This window comes from Psammomys obesus, unplaced genomic scaffold, assembly GCF_907164565.1.
Source record: "Psammomys obesus unplaced genomic scaffold, mPsaObe1.curated_primary_1811, whole genome shotgun sequence".
NCBI lineage: Eukaryota > Metazoa > Chordata > Mammalia > Rodentia > Muridae > Psammomys > Psammomys obesus.
In genome coordinates this window covers 4,314,476-4,328,992 of record NW_026590809.1, presented here as the reverse complement: position 1 = coordinate 4,328,992, position 14,517 = coordinate 4,314,476, and positions in this window count along the sequence as shown.

Sequence of the window (14,517 nt, the reverse complement as noted above, 5' to 3'; positions counted from 1 at the left end):
GTGTGTGTGTGTGTGTGTGTGTGTGTGTGTGTGTGTGTGTGTGTGTGTAATGTTCTATAAATATCTGTTAGGTCCATTATGGTGTCAGTTAGCATCTTCCTGTATGATTTTTGTCCGGATGTCCTGTCTGTTGGTGAGAGTGAGCTACTGAAGTCACCCACTGCCAGTGTGTGAGGGTCAACACATGATTTAAGCTGTAGTCGTGTTTCTTTTAGGAACTTCCATGCTTTGGGTTTAGTGCATAGATGTCACAAATTACAATCTCCTCCTGGTAGATTTTTACTTTGATGAGTATATAGTGTCCTTCCTATCTCTTCTTATTAGCTTGATTTGAAGTCATTTTGTCAGATATTAAAATGGCTATACCTGTTTGCTTTTTCCATTTGCTTGGAATGTCTTTTCCATTTTTTTGCCCTGAAGTGATGTCTGTTCTTAATGCTAAGGTATGTTTTTGGAGTGCAGCAGAAAGCTGAATTACCTCTCACATCTATTCTGTTAGTCTGTCGTTTTATTAGAGAATTGAGACTATTGATATCAAGAGTCATCAATGAGCAGTGTTTGTTGATTCCCATTATTTAGTTGTTGAGATGCCCGGCCCTTTTTAATGTGCTGATATGGGATTATTTATTTCTTGGGTTTTCTTGGGTTTGGATAACCTCTAAAAGGTTGACGTTTTTCTTCTAGTTCCTTCTATAGGGCTAGATTGATACACAGATACTTCTTAACACTTGGTTTTATCTTGGAAGTGGAATGTCTTCCTCCAACTATTGTGACTGAAAGTTTTGCTGGGTATGGTAGTCTGAACTGGCATCTCTGGTCTCTTACGGTTTCATAACATCTTTCCAGGCCCTTCTGGCTTTTAGAGTCTATTTTGAGAAGTCGGGTGTAATTCTGCCTTCATAGGTCTTTCCCCTTGTAGCTTTTAATATTCTTTTTGTTCTGTACATGTTGTGTTTTAATTACTGTGTGCTGAGGGGAATTTCTTTTCTGGTTCAGTCTATTTGGTTTTATGTATACTTCTTGGGCCTTGATAGGTGCTCCCTTATTTAAGTAAGGGACATTTTCTCTTACAATTCTTTCTTGAAAATATATTCTATGCCTTTTACCTGGCTTTCTTCTTCTATTTATATTATTCATATTTTTTCATCTTTTCATATTGTCCCAGATTTCCTGGATGATTTGTGTTTTAGGCTTAACATTCTCTTTGACAAAGGTGTCCATTTCTTCTGTCTTGTCTTCAATGTCTGAAAGTCTCTCCTGTCGTCTTTTGGTGGAGGTTGCTCTGAGGTTCCTCTTCAAGTTTCCGAATGTTTCAATTCCTGATTCCCTCAGAAAATAAAGGGTGTTCTTTACTGATTCTTCCACTCCAGGACTTAAGCTGTTTTACTCATTTCCTTCTACTGTTTGTGTTTTCATAGGTTTCTTTAGTGGATTTGTCTTGTCCTCTTTAAGGACCTCCATCATATTCATTAAAGTGATGTCTTGTGCTTAAACCATGTTGTAATTCCCACGACCTTCTGCAGTCGGGTTGCAGGGCTCTGATGAAGACATACCCGGCTGTTATCGATTCTGTTTTTATGCTGCCGTCTAAGCATCTGTGTTTAGGAAAGGCTGTAATTCTAGATGCTCTATCAGCTTCTTATTCTGTTCCTGGTTTTCTGGTGCCCCCTCTGGTTCAAATGAGACTGTGGTGACAGCGCGTTGCCTGGTAAGTACTGCTTCTGGGGTCCTGCCAGCAGTACCCACTTAGGTTCCCAGGGGCAGTGTGTTTCTAGGTGTTGGAAACTGACAGTTAGGAATTGGGGTTGAACTAGAAGGGCAGCTAAGGGGTTCATAGAAGGCAGGAAAGTAGACTGTTTCACCAAGATCTGCTTAGTCTGCAAGTGGGTCAGAGAGTAAGGAGAAGCCACAGCAGGGAGCATGCTCAGAGCTCTGGAGAAGACCAGGAGCTTTGAAGGATAGAGGAAGTGTCTTAGTTTGGGTTTCTATTGCTGTGAAAAGACACCATGACCATGGCAACTCTTGTAAAGGAAAACATTTAATTAGGGCTGGCTTACAGTTCCAGAGGTTTAGTCTACAATCATGGCAAGAAGCATGGCTGTGTGCAGGCAGACATGGTGCTGGCAAGGGAGCTGAGGGTTCTACATCTTTGTTCTAAAGAAGCAGAAGGAGACTGTGCCACACTGGGCATAGCTTGAGCATAGGAGATCTCAAAGCCCGCCCCCACAGTGACACACTTCCTCCAACTAGTCCACACTTCTTCCAGGAAGGCCATACTTTCTAACAGTGCCACTCCCTGTGAGCCAGGCATTCAAACACCTGAGTCTGCAGACGCCCGCCATTCCTATTCAACCACTGCAGAGAATAAAGATCTGCAGCTTGACCAGCTGCTTGGCTGGCCTGCTGGCTTCCCTGGCAGGCCGGGCGGGTGATTCCCAGGGCATGCGTTTGTACACCCTAACTCATTTAAACTCTATGAGAGTGACGCTCTTATTTTGCTCCACATTACTGGTGGAAAACATGGAGTCCGAACAGGCTCAGGAACATGCCTGACATACAGCACAGCTGGTGAGCACTGGATCTGCTATCAGAGTCAAGCCATCTGTTCCAGAGACTGTAGCCTTGACCCCATAAACATGCTGGACTTTAGAACCCCAATAGCTCAAAAATTAAATGTACATGTCATATGAACAGTCAGGTACTGTCTAACTTGACCACTTATATCAACGCGTTCTTTTTACCATTTTACACTTTCGTCCTTTACAGTGGTTATTATCATAAGTTACTGAAAGCTCCATACGAAGATGCCAGCTGTGAGCTCTTATGCTCGGTGCCTCTGTGCATGTCATTTTCTATATCCAGAACACTCTTATTCCCAAAGGGCCTCTTCTACATTACTTTCTACCCACCTGGGGTTCCCTCCAGGAAATCACCTCAGAACAAAGCTTCTGTACATTTTGCAAACCAGACTTTTAAATTGCCTACGTGTTCTGGCATGGTTTCCTAAGCATAGCCAATGCTGAGGGTACACCCTTCCCCCTCGCTACTGTGATGATGTGTTTTGGGGAGCCAGAAATCTCAGCAATGTCTTTACACCTCCTTAGGGTCCCTTTAAAGCACAACTCTGATATATGATTCTCAAAGTTGTTTCTAAAACTCAGCTCACAGTCAAATATTCAAGCCTTCCCCGTAATCTGTAAGACACTTAATATTCCAAAATCATTTCCGCTTAAATTCAGTGTAGCAGCCTGTGTTTTCTTCGGGTGAACTCTACCCATAGAGTCATGGAAATTCCAAGGTTCTCACACAGAGGGAATTCCCACCTCCTATGGACATCTGTCTCTCTTCCTTTCTAAAGAATTGTTTTCAAAGTTTGCTGCACATGCGAATTACCCAGGCAGCTCTTCAAAATTCTAGCGGCCATGCTGTATCTCTTACCAATTTCACCATCATTTCTTGGGTGGGTGGAGGCGCCCAGATATTGAAGTCTTAGAAACTTTTCGGGGAGTGTGCCAGTGTGCAGTGGATTGACAAGTGAGTTTTTGGATTACTTACTGGCACCTCTCATGCTATGATGAGGCAGCATGTCCTATGCTCTAGAATATTTTTCTCTCGCTATAATAACTTATAACTTTCACCAAGATACAAATAGGGAAAAGTAACTAAAAAAATAAAATCTTAAGCTCATTCTAACATTTGAATGATTTCTAACTTGAGACAATCACAGGTTCTGAAATTTGCACAACTGGAATATGGCTCATCTTAAAAAAAGAATGTGTTCCAGTCAGTGTTTGTTAACAAACGAGAGTTACTTTCAGATTTGTTCCAAGTGTCTGGAAGCTGTTTTCTTAACAGAGGCACGTGCATTGATACACAATGGAAACATCCCCATAACAGTACATCGCTCGTTAGTGCAAACGTGACGTATTGGTGCAGGAGCATGCCACTGCTCTGTTAAAGCATGGACACTGATGACCACCATAGGTTACATTTCTCATGTTCCCCATGTTTCATAGGCTGAAGATTTGGCTGGAAGCATGGCTGTATTGGAAGATGGTGGACCTTTAAGGGGGAGAGGGGCTATAAGGAAGGAATGCAGATGTGCCTGCAGAGTAATTATGAGATTTTGGCCTTTCGGTTATCTGTCTCTTGTTTCCTGGCCCTGCCATGTGCGCTCACCATGATTTGTTGCTTTGTCACAGGCACTGGGTGACGGGGTCAGCAGGTCATGGAGTGGAACACCCTAAACTGTGAGCCAGAATGGAGCACTTGTTTTCCTATGCTCTCATCACACATATCCCTTGGCTGCCACAGTGACCAAAGCATTAAACAAGCAGGCCGTAGAGTCTCTGCCTTGGGCATCCAAGGACCAACAGAGACTGAAAAGGAACTGGACGTCAGGACAGAGGTCCAAAACTTGGACATTATAGTCACAAGTAAAAGTTAGTGCATGTTGTCCCAAGAAACTTTTTAATGTACCAATAGGGAAAATTTCTATAATGCAAAACTAAACTTCTATAAAAATGTATTAAGTTAAAAATTTGTGTTCATTAACTGAAATGTCAACTGTGCTTTGTTGAGTTAACTTTGCATATAGTAAAATAAACATGTATAAACATTCTTCATTGGCTTGTGACAAATGCACACACCTGACCAAGTCACACCTTTAATAATAGTTGCAAATTTTTGGAAATCCCACATCTGTTCATAATCACTTAGTTTCTGTCCATCCAAAGGAAGCCACTTCACTATGAATCCCAAAACCACAGACTGGTCTCACCTTCTTAAAGCCTCGTAGACACGGAGCCCCATGGCTGAGTCCTCTTTCACTCTTGCATCTCTTTTTCAATATGGTTTTGAAATTCATAGACATTACTGAGTGTGCTCAGCAGTTCGTTTCTTTTCATTGCCAAATTTATATATCATACTGTTACTTATATGTTCTTAAATTGATGGATATTTGTGTTGTTTTCAGTTTAGAATCATGTAAATATTACTGCAAAGAGTCTGCACAAATCCTCACAGACACGTCTTCATTTTTCTGCAGTAAATGCTGTCAATTAGAGTTGCTGAGCTGTAAGACAGGTTGTTAGTTTTGTGTTTTGGTTTTTTGTTTTTGTTTTTGTTTTTTTTCTAAAATAGTGAAGAGGTTTTTCCAGAGTGGTTGAATTATTTTCCTTTCCAGATAGCAATGGATAAGCATTCCAGTGTCTTGACACCTTCATGGATATTTGTGTCATTTGCTTTGTAAAACTCTTACCGGTTTTAATGAGTTGGAAGCCATATTTCCTTATAGTTTTAATTTACAGTTCTCTGACCACTGGCAATATTAAACAATTTTCATGCACTTATTGGGCATTTCTATATGTGTATTTGTGAAATATGTTTAAGACTTTTGCTCAGTTTTTAGATTGGGCTATTTATTTTTAACAATTGATTTTTGGGGAATTATTTTTACTTCTGGATATGTCTACTTTCTTTCCGTTTGCTTGAGACAGAGTCTTACTCTGTTGTTCTAGCTGGCCGGACACTCACTGCGTTGACCAGGCTGACCTTGACTACGCACTGCTGGCGTTAAAGGCACGTGCCACCACCCCCACACCCCCCCGCCATAAGTCCATTTGAAAACCTATGATGCACAAATATGTTCTTACTTCTCGTGGCTTGTTTTTGTATTTCTAAATGTGTCTCTTTTGTTTGGGGTGTGTGCTTCATGTATGTATGTGGGTGCATGTGGAGACCAGAACGTAAGCTGTGGTGTCATTTCTCAAGTGCTATCTACTCTGAATTTTGAGTCAGGATATCTCTGTGTGTGGGAACTTATGAATTTGATGGGGTTGGCTGGGCTTCAAGCCCCAAGGACCTGCCTGCCACTGGCTCAGCAGTGTTAGAATCATAAGCTCACCACCATGTCTGGTTCACCATGTCAAACTGCTCATGCTGCAGTATTGAATGTGGCCATAGGTTGGTTCAGTCCAATCTATCCAGCACTGAATTAGCTCATATCACTTCAATTTAAGCTTACACGCACTTCCATTTGCCCAGTTCCAATGTTAGTGCTATTGTTATAAATCTCATTACATAGGATTACTTCTTCAACAATTTACTGATTTCTCTTTAAAAATTAAGATGCAAACAAAAAAAAATCCCAATTTACCTTTGTGTTCCAGATTTCCCGTGCTTTTCAGAACTTGTTTCGCATAGAGCCATGTACTGATGTCACATCATCTGTCTAGAATTGACCTTTACCAGGTAGTATAATTCAAGTCTCATGTTGACAAAGCTCTCAGATTTTGATTATTTGAAATTGTTATCACTTTGTCTTCTTTTTCTTTCTTTCTTTCTTCTTTTTTTCTTTTTGAGACAGGCTTTCTCTGTGTAGCCTTGGCTTTCTGGACTTGCTATATAGATCAGGCTGGCCTCAAAGTCACAGAGATTTGCTTGCCTCTGCCTTGCCAAGTGCTGGGATTACAGGTGTGTGCCACAGCAACTGGATTGGCTTCATTTTTAAAGATGCTTTTCCTCTGAAAGATTCCACACTCCCGACTAGTGCCAAGGTAGGGATCAAACCTTTAGCACCTCAGCCTTTGTGACCCATTCCGGGTCCACACTGGAACCCGACTAAAGAGATGCTGACTGGTTAATCCAATTGTGTCATATTATAAATTATATGACCTTTCCCTTCCTAGGATTATTTTACTACTAATGAGATACAAATCTGTAATTGGTTAATAGTTGTCTTTTAAATAATTTTGCTTTAAAAAAAAAAAGAAGGAAAGAAGAAAGCAGGATGAGATTCATTTGAGGAGGTCTGCGTGGTTTGAATCTCACTAGGCTGTGGTGACCTGTGAGGGCAAAGTTCTGTTTGTCTTCATGAAGTGAACTGAACTGGCCAAGTGACTTTTTTTTTAACTTCAGCAGGTGGTAAATTGTGCTTAAGTGGACTATGTGGCTGAACACGCCAAGTCTGATGCTTACGTGTGGCACTACAGCCCAGCTGTGGCTCCTACCAGTTAACCCTGAAGACAAGTTATTTACTTAAAAAGGACATTGAAGGGTCAGCAGCTCTAACGCTTAGGACACCCAGCACCAAAACACTTCCTGGACTCACGTAGACTCTAGTGCAGGCAGGAGCACTGTGCTCTGCCGCTATTATTGAGTTCCCCTAGGGCACTGGGACACACAGCTGCATCCTCAGACCTACAAAAGCCAGAGAGCCATTACAGCAGCCCTCAGATACTGTGCCAAGGATCAACCAGTTATCCCTAGCTAGTCTGTCAAAACTGTGGGAATCCCTGGTTCTTCAAGAGGGCTACACCCACAGTGTCTGGATCAGAGGAGTGCCTGCAGCCGCCATCCCAGACAGAGACACACAGCTTCTGGTCCAGACTGAGGCACCCAGCCTCCAGACCAGAGCAGTGCCCCCAGGCGCCAACTCAACCTAGGTGCACATTCTCCAGGTCCAGAGCGGAGCAATCAGCCTCTGGCCAAGAGACTTGCTGAGTGCACCTCCCACTTTCCCGGACAGAACTGTGCGCCCCAGGATAACAGACAGGAAACTCCCAACAGGAGTTTCCCTGTTGGGAGAAAACCCCACAGCTAGGGAATCAGCAGGTTCTTCAAGAGGACTGTACATGAAAATTTAGTGAGCAGCAGCACACTAAATTTATAACAAGAAACCCAGCAGTGGGGCAGCTGTCTTGAGAAATTCTATGAGTAAGAGGAGATCCCCCCCCTGCCTAACATAGACCACAAGTACTACTCAGGGCTATAAACCTGAGGTGAGCAGTGGCAACTCCTGAGAAACACTGGCCATACAGTGACCATAACCAAAAAGCAGAGAAGGACTCCTTCAGGAAAAATCATCTTCCAGCCAAGGGGATACTCCCTACCTCAGGACTCCAGGAAGCACAGAAACTAACAACCAACACCTAAATCAGCCCAATGGGTAGAGGTCAGCGTAAAAGCTCAACCAACAAAAGACAGAGCAATATGGCATCTCCAGAACCCAGCCGTCCAGGGGCGAACAGCCCTGAACAATGCAGCATAATAGAAAATCAAGAAGATGACCTTACATCTATGTTGATGAAGAGGATAATAGAGGAAACAAATAAAATACGTAAAGAATTAGAGGAAGATAAAACCAAACAGATCATGGCTATCCGTAAAGAAATGGAGGAGGATAAAGACAAGCAGATTAGGGCCATCCGTGAAGAAATACAGGAAAATGCAGCCAAACAGCTTGTGGCCTTCAGAGAAGAAATAATTAAATCACTGAAAGAAATAAAAGAGACAGAGTTGAAGGAACTAAAAGAAAAAGAGGAAAATGCAAGCAGACAGGTGAAGGAAGTAAACAAAACAACTCAAGACCTGAAGATAGAACTAGAAAAATTAAAGAAAACACAAATGGAGGAAATAATGGAGAGGAAAAATTTAGGGAAGAAAACAGGAACTACAGAGGTAAGCATAACCAACAGAATACAAGAAATGGAAGAAAGAATCTCAGGTGTAGAAGATACAATGGAAGAAATCGATGTATCTGTCAAAGAAAATGTTAAATCCAAAAAATTCCTGACACAGACTGTCGAAGAAATCCAAGACAATATGAAAAGACAAAACCTAAGAATAATAGGAATAGAGGAAAAAGAAGACTCCCTTCTCCAAGGCCCAGAAAATATTTTCAACAAAATCATTGAAGAAAATTTCCCCAAGTTAAAGGAAAAGCCAATAAGGATACATGAGGCCTACAGAACACCCAACAAATTTGACCAGAAAAGAAAATCCTCCTGCCACATAATAATCAAAACAGTAAGTATACAGAACAAAGAAAAAATACTAAAAGCTGCAAGGGAAAAAGGCCAAGTAACATATAACGGCAAACCCATTAGAATCACACCTGACTTTTCAACAGAAACTATGAAAGCCAGAAGGGCCTGGACAGATATCATGCAGACCCTAAGAGAACACAGATGTCAACCCAGGCTACTATACCCTGCAAAACTCTCAGTCCTCATAGACGGAGAAAACAAGATATTCAATGACAAAAACAAATTTCAACAATACCTACACACAAATCCAGCATTACAGAAGACACTGGAAGGGAAAATACAACCCAAGAAAATTAGCTTCTGTCAAGAAAACACAGGAAATAATTAACCTTACTACAGCAAAACAAAAAGCAACTAAGCACACAACCTTATGAACACAGCCAACATCAAAATCAAAGGATCTAACAGCCACTGGTCATTAATCTCTCTCAACATCAATGGACTCAACACTCCAGTAAAAAGACACAGATTAACAGAATGGATACGTAAACAAAACCCAGCAATCTGTTGCATACAAGAAACACACCTAAGACACAAAGATAGACATTACCTGAGGGTAAAAGGTTGGAAGATGACTTTCCAAGCAAATGGACCCAAGAAACAAGCAGGAGTAGCCATTCTAATATCTGATAAAATAGACTTTCAACCAAAATTAATAAAAAGAGATGAGGAAGGACACTTCATACTCATCAAGGGAAAATTCCACCAGGAAGACATCACAATCCTGAACATCTATGCCCCAAATACAAGAGCACCCACATTTGTAAAAGAAACATTGATAAAATTTAAACCACATATAGATCCCCACACATTAATAGTGGGAGACTTCAACACCCCACTCTCAACAAAGGACAGGTCAACAAAACAGAAATTAAACAAAGAAACAATATCTCTGACAGAGGTCATGAATCAAATGGACCTCACAGACATTTACAGAACTTTACACCCAAACACAAAAGAATTTACCTTCTTCTCAGCACCTCATGGAACCTTCTCCAAAATAGACCATATAGTTGGTCACAAAGCAAGTCTCAACAGATACAAGAAGACTGAAATAATCCCTTGTATCCTATCTGATCACCATGGAATAAAGCTGGACTTCAACAACAACAGAAATAGCAAAAAGCCTACACACACATGGAAACTGAACAACTTGTTACTAAATTACAGCTGGGTCAGGGAAGAAATAAAGAAAGAAATTAAAGCCTTTCTAGAACTCAATGAAAATGAAGACACAACATACCCTAACTTGTGGGACACAATGAAAGCAGTGCTAAGAGGAAAGTTCATAGCACTAAGTGCCTTCAAGAAGAAATTCGAGACAGCTCATTCAAGCAACTTAATGGCCCACTTAAAAACCCTAGAAAAAGAAGAAGCAGACACACCAAAAAGGAGTAGACGCCTGGAAATAATCAAACTCAGGGCTGAAATCAATCAATTAGAAACAAATAAAACAATTCAAAGAATCAATGAAACCAAGAGCTGGTTCTTTGAGAAAATCAACAAGATCGACAAACCCTTAGCCAAGCTAACTAAAAGGCAGAGAGACACCACCCAAATCAACAAAATCAGAAATGAAAAGGGGGACATAAATACAGACACTGAGGAAATCGAAACAATCATTAGGACTTCCTTCAAAAGTCTATACTCAACAAAATTTGAAAATCTAAATGAAATGGACAATTTTCTTGATCGATTTGACTTACCAAAGCTGAATCAGGACCAGGTAAATCAATTAAATAGTCCTATATCCCCCAAAGAAATAGAAGCAGTCATCAAAAGTCTCCCATCCAAAAAAAACCCAGGACCAGATGGCTTCAGCGCAGAATTCTACCAGACCTTCAAAGAAGAGCTAACTCCAATTCTCTTCAAACTATTCCACAAAATAGAAACAGAAGGAACATTACCAAACTCATTCTATGAAGCCACAATCACCTTGGTACCTAAACCTCACAAAGACTCAACAAAGAAAGAGAATTTCAGGCCAATCTCTCTTATGAACATTGATGCAAAAATACTTAACAAAATACTTGCAAACCGAATCCAAGAACACATCCAAGATATTATCCACTATGACCAAGTAGGCTTCATCCCAGGTATGCAGGGGTGGTTCAATATATGGAAATCCATCAATGTGATCCACCATATTAACAAACTGAAAGAAAAAAAAAACACATGATTATCTCCCTAGATGCTGAAAAAGCATTTGACAAAATCCAACATCCATTTATGTTTAAAGTACTGGAGAGATCAGGGATACAAGGCACATATCTAAACATAGTAAAGGCGATATACAGCAAGCCTATAGCCAACATCAAACTGAACGGAGAGAAACTTAAAGCAATCCCACTGAAATCAGGGACAAGACAAGGCTGCCCACTCTCTCCATATCTCTTCAACATAGTGCTGGAAGTCCTTGCTAGAGCAATAAGACAGTTGAAGGAGATCAAGGGGATACAGATGGGAAAGGAAGAAGTCAAATTATCACTATTTGCAGATGATATGATAGTATACATGAGTGACCCCAAAAACTCTACCAGGGAACTCCTAGAGCTGATAAACACCTTCAGCAAAGTGGCTGAATACAAAATTAACTCAAAAAATCAGTAGCACTCCCGTATACAAAAGACAAAAGGGCTGAGAAAGAAATTAGAGAAACAACACCATTCACAATAGCCACAAATGACATAAAGTACCTTGGTATAACCCTAACCAAGCAAGTCAAAGACTTGTATGAAAAAAATTTCAAGTCTCTGAAGAAAGAATTAGAGGAATATATGAGAAGATGGAAAGATCTCCCATGCTCATGGCTTGGCAGGATTAACATAGTAAAAATGGTCATCTTACCAAAAGCAATCTACAGATTTAATGCAATTCCCATCAAATTGCCAACACAACTCTTTACAGACCTGGAAAGAAAAATTCTCAACTTCATATGGAATAACAAGAAACCCTGAATTGCTAAAACAATCCTCTACAATAAAAGATCTTCTGGAGATATCTCCATCCCTGATCTCAAGCTGTACTATAGAGCAACAGTTATAAAAACTGCATGGTACTGGCATAGAAACAGAATGGTGGATCAATGGAATCGAACAGAAGACCCAGAAATAAACCCACACACTTACGGACACCTGATTTTTGACAAAGATGCCAAAACCATACAATGGAAAAAAGATAGCATCTTCAACAAATGGTGCTGGTCCAACTGGATGTCTACATGTAGAAAAATGAAAATAGATCCATACTTATCACCCTGCACAAAACTGAAGTCCAAGTGGATCAAAGACCTCAACATAAAACCAGACACATTAAATCGGCTAGAAAAAAAAGTGGGGAATACCCTAGAACTCATTGGTATAGGAGAAAACTTCCTGAACAGAACACCAACAGCACAGGCTCTAAGAGCAACAATCAATAAATGGGACCTCATGAAATTGAAAATCTTCTGTAAAGCAAAGGACATCGTCATCAAAACAAAGCGACTGCCTACAGATTGGGAAAGAATCATCACCAACCCTTTATCTGACAGAGGACTCATATCCAATATATATAAAGAACTAAACAAGCTGAAAAGCAATAAATCAAGTAATCCACTTAAAAAATGGGGAACAGAGCTAAAGAGAGAATTCTCTGTAGAGGAATATCGAATGGCAGAGAAGCACTTAAAGAAATGCTCAACCTCATTAGCCATTAGGGAAATGCAAATCAAAACAACCCTGAGATTTCACCTTACACCCATCAGAATGGCCAAGATGAAAAACTCAAGGGACAACACATGCTGGAGAGGTTGTGGAGAAAGGGGAACCTTTCTCCACTGCTGGTGGGAATGTAAACTGGTACAACCACTCTGGAAATCAATCTGGCGCTTTCTCAGACAACTAGGAATAGCACTTCCTCAAGATCCAGCCATACCACTCCTAGGCATATACCCAAAAGAGGCGCAAGTACACAAAAAGGACATTTGCTCAACCATGTTTTCAGCAGCTTTATTTGTAATAGCCAGAAGCTGGAAACAACCCAGATGCCCCTCAACTGAAGAATGGATGCAGAAACTGTGGTACATCTATACAATGAAGTATTACTCAGCAATGAAAAATAAGGAAATCATGAAATTTGCAGGTAAATGGTGGGACCTGGAAAGGATCATCCTGAGTGAGTTGTCCCAGAAGCAAAAAGACACGCATGGTATATACTCACTCATATAAACATACAACATAGAATAAACCCACTAAAATCTATACATGTAAACAAACTAAGCAAAAGAGAGGACCCTAACTAAAATGTTCAATCCCCATCCTGAAAGGCAAAGAGGATGGACATCAGAAGAAAAAGAAAATAGGAAACAACCTTGGAATCTGCTACAGAGGGCCTCTGAAAGCCAGAAGAAAACAGGAAACAACCTTGAAACCTCTCACAGAGGGCCTCTGAAAGCCTCTGCGGTATAGACTGTCAAAGCAGATGCTGAGCCTGATGGCCAACTGATGGGCAGAGTAAATGGAATTTTATGTAAGAAGTGGGAAATAGTAAGAGCTGGAGGGGACAGGAACTCCACAAGGAGAGCAACAGAACAAGATAATTTGAACACAGGGAACTTCCCAGAAAATCATACTCCAACCAAGGACTATTCCTGGAGATGACCTGGAACCCCTGCACAGGTGTAGCCCATGGTAGTTCAGTGTCCAAGTGGTTTCCATAGTAATGGGAAGAGGGACTGTCTCTGACATAATCTGATTGGCCTGCTCGTTGATCACCTCCCCCTGAGGGGGGAGCAGCCTTACCAGGCCACAGTAGAGGACAATGCAGCCACTTTTGATGAGAACTGATAGACTAAGATCAGAAAGAAGAGGAGAACCTCCCCTATCAGTGGACTTGGGGAGTGGCATGCATGCAGAAAGGGGAGGGAGGGTGGGATTGGCAGGGGAGGAGGGAGAGGCTTATGGGGGGATACAAAATGAATAAAGTGTAATTAATAAAAAAAAAGGACATTGAAACCACCTCTAGGCTAGCTTGGGCATAAGAGCCATGATTCTGCAACTTCAAAACCACTTCAAAAACTGGAGGGCTGCTTTTTTCCCCAAGGTCTTGAGGAAACGTGGAAATGGTAGCAGCACAACTGTCGCTCACGTCCTGTGGTCAGGATGTCCTGTGACCAGCCCCTGCCTCTCTCCCAATGTCCATTAACCCATCTCATTCTGGCTACTGACTTTTATGTTTTCCAAAGAAGTTCTGTACGGTGAGGATAGCAGCTTGGTACGTTTTTAGAATTTTAGAATTTTAGAATTCTGTGTTGTTTTCAGCATATACACATGGTATCATCTGTTGCTCCAGTTACTCTTAGCACTTCCAGGAATATAAAGAAACAGGAAAGTTACCCTCATTTTGCAAACACAGAACCTGTGGTGTAGAGGTTAAGTACCTTTCCCAGGTCATGTGGGGCTGAGATGAGTGGCCACATGTCCTGACAGAGGCACTCCATCTTCAGCTTAGAACATAACGAGAGGAATCCCAAGTATTCTATGTTTGCAGAAATCTGTATCAAGATTAGGAATTAATCTCAGTGGATGTGTAGCTGTCCAGCATGTGAATTCAACCACAGATTATCATAATTATCTTTCAAAGATGTGGCAAAGTTAATCCAAATTTTAGAATGAGACACAAAGAGTCAGAAATCAGCGTTTCCTAAACT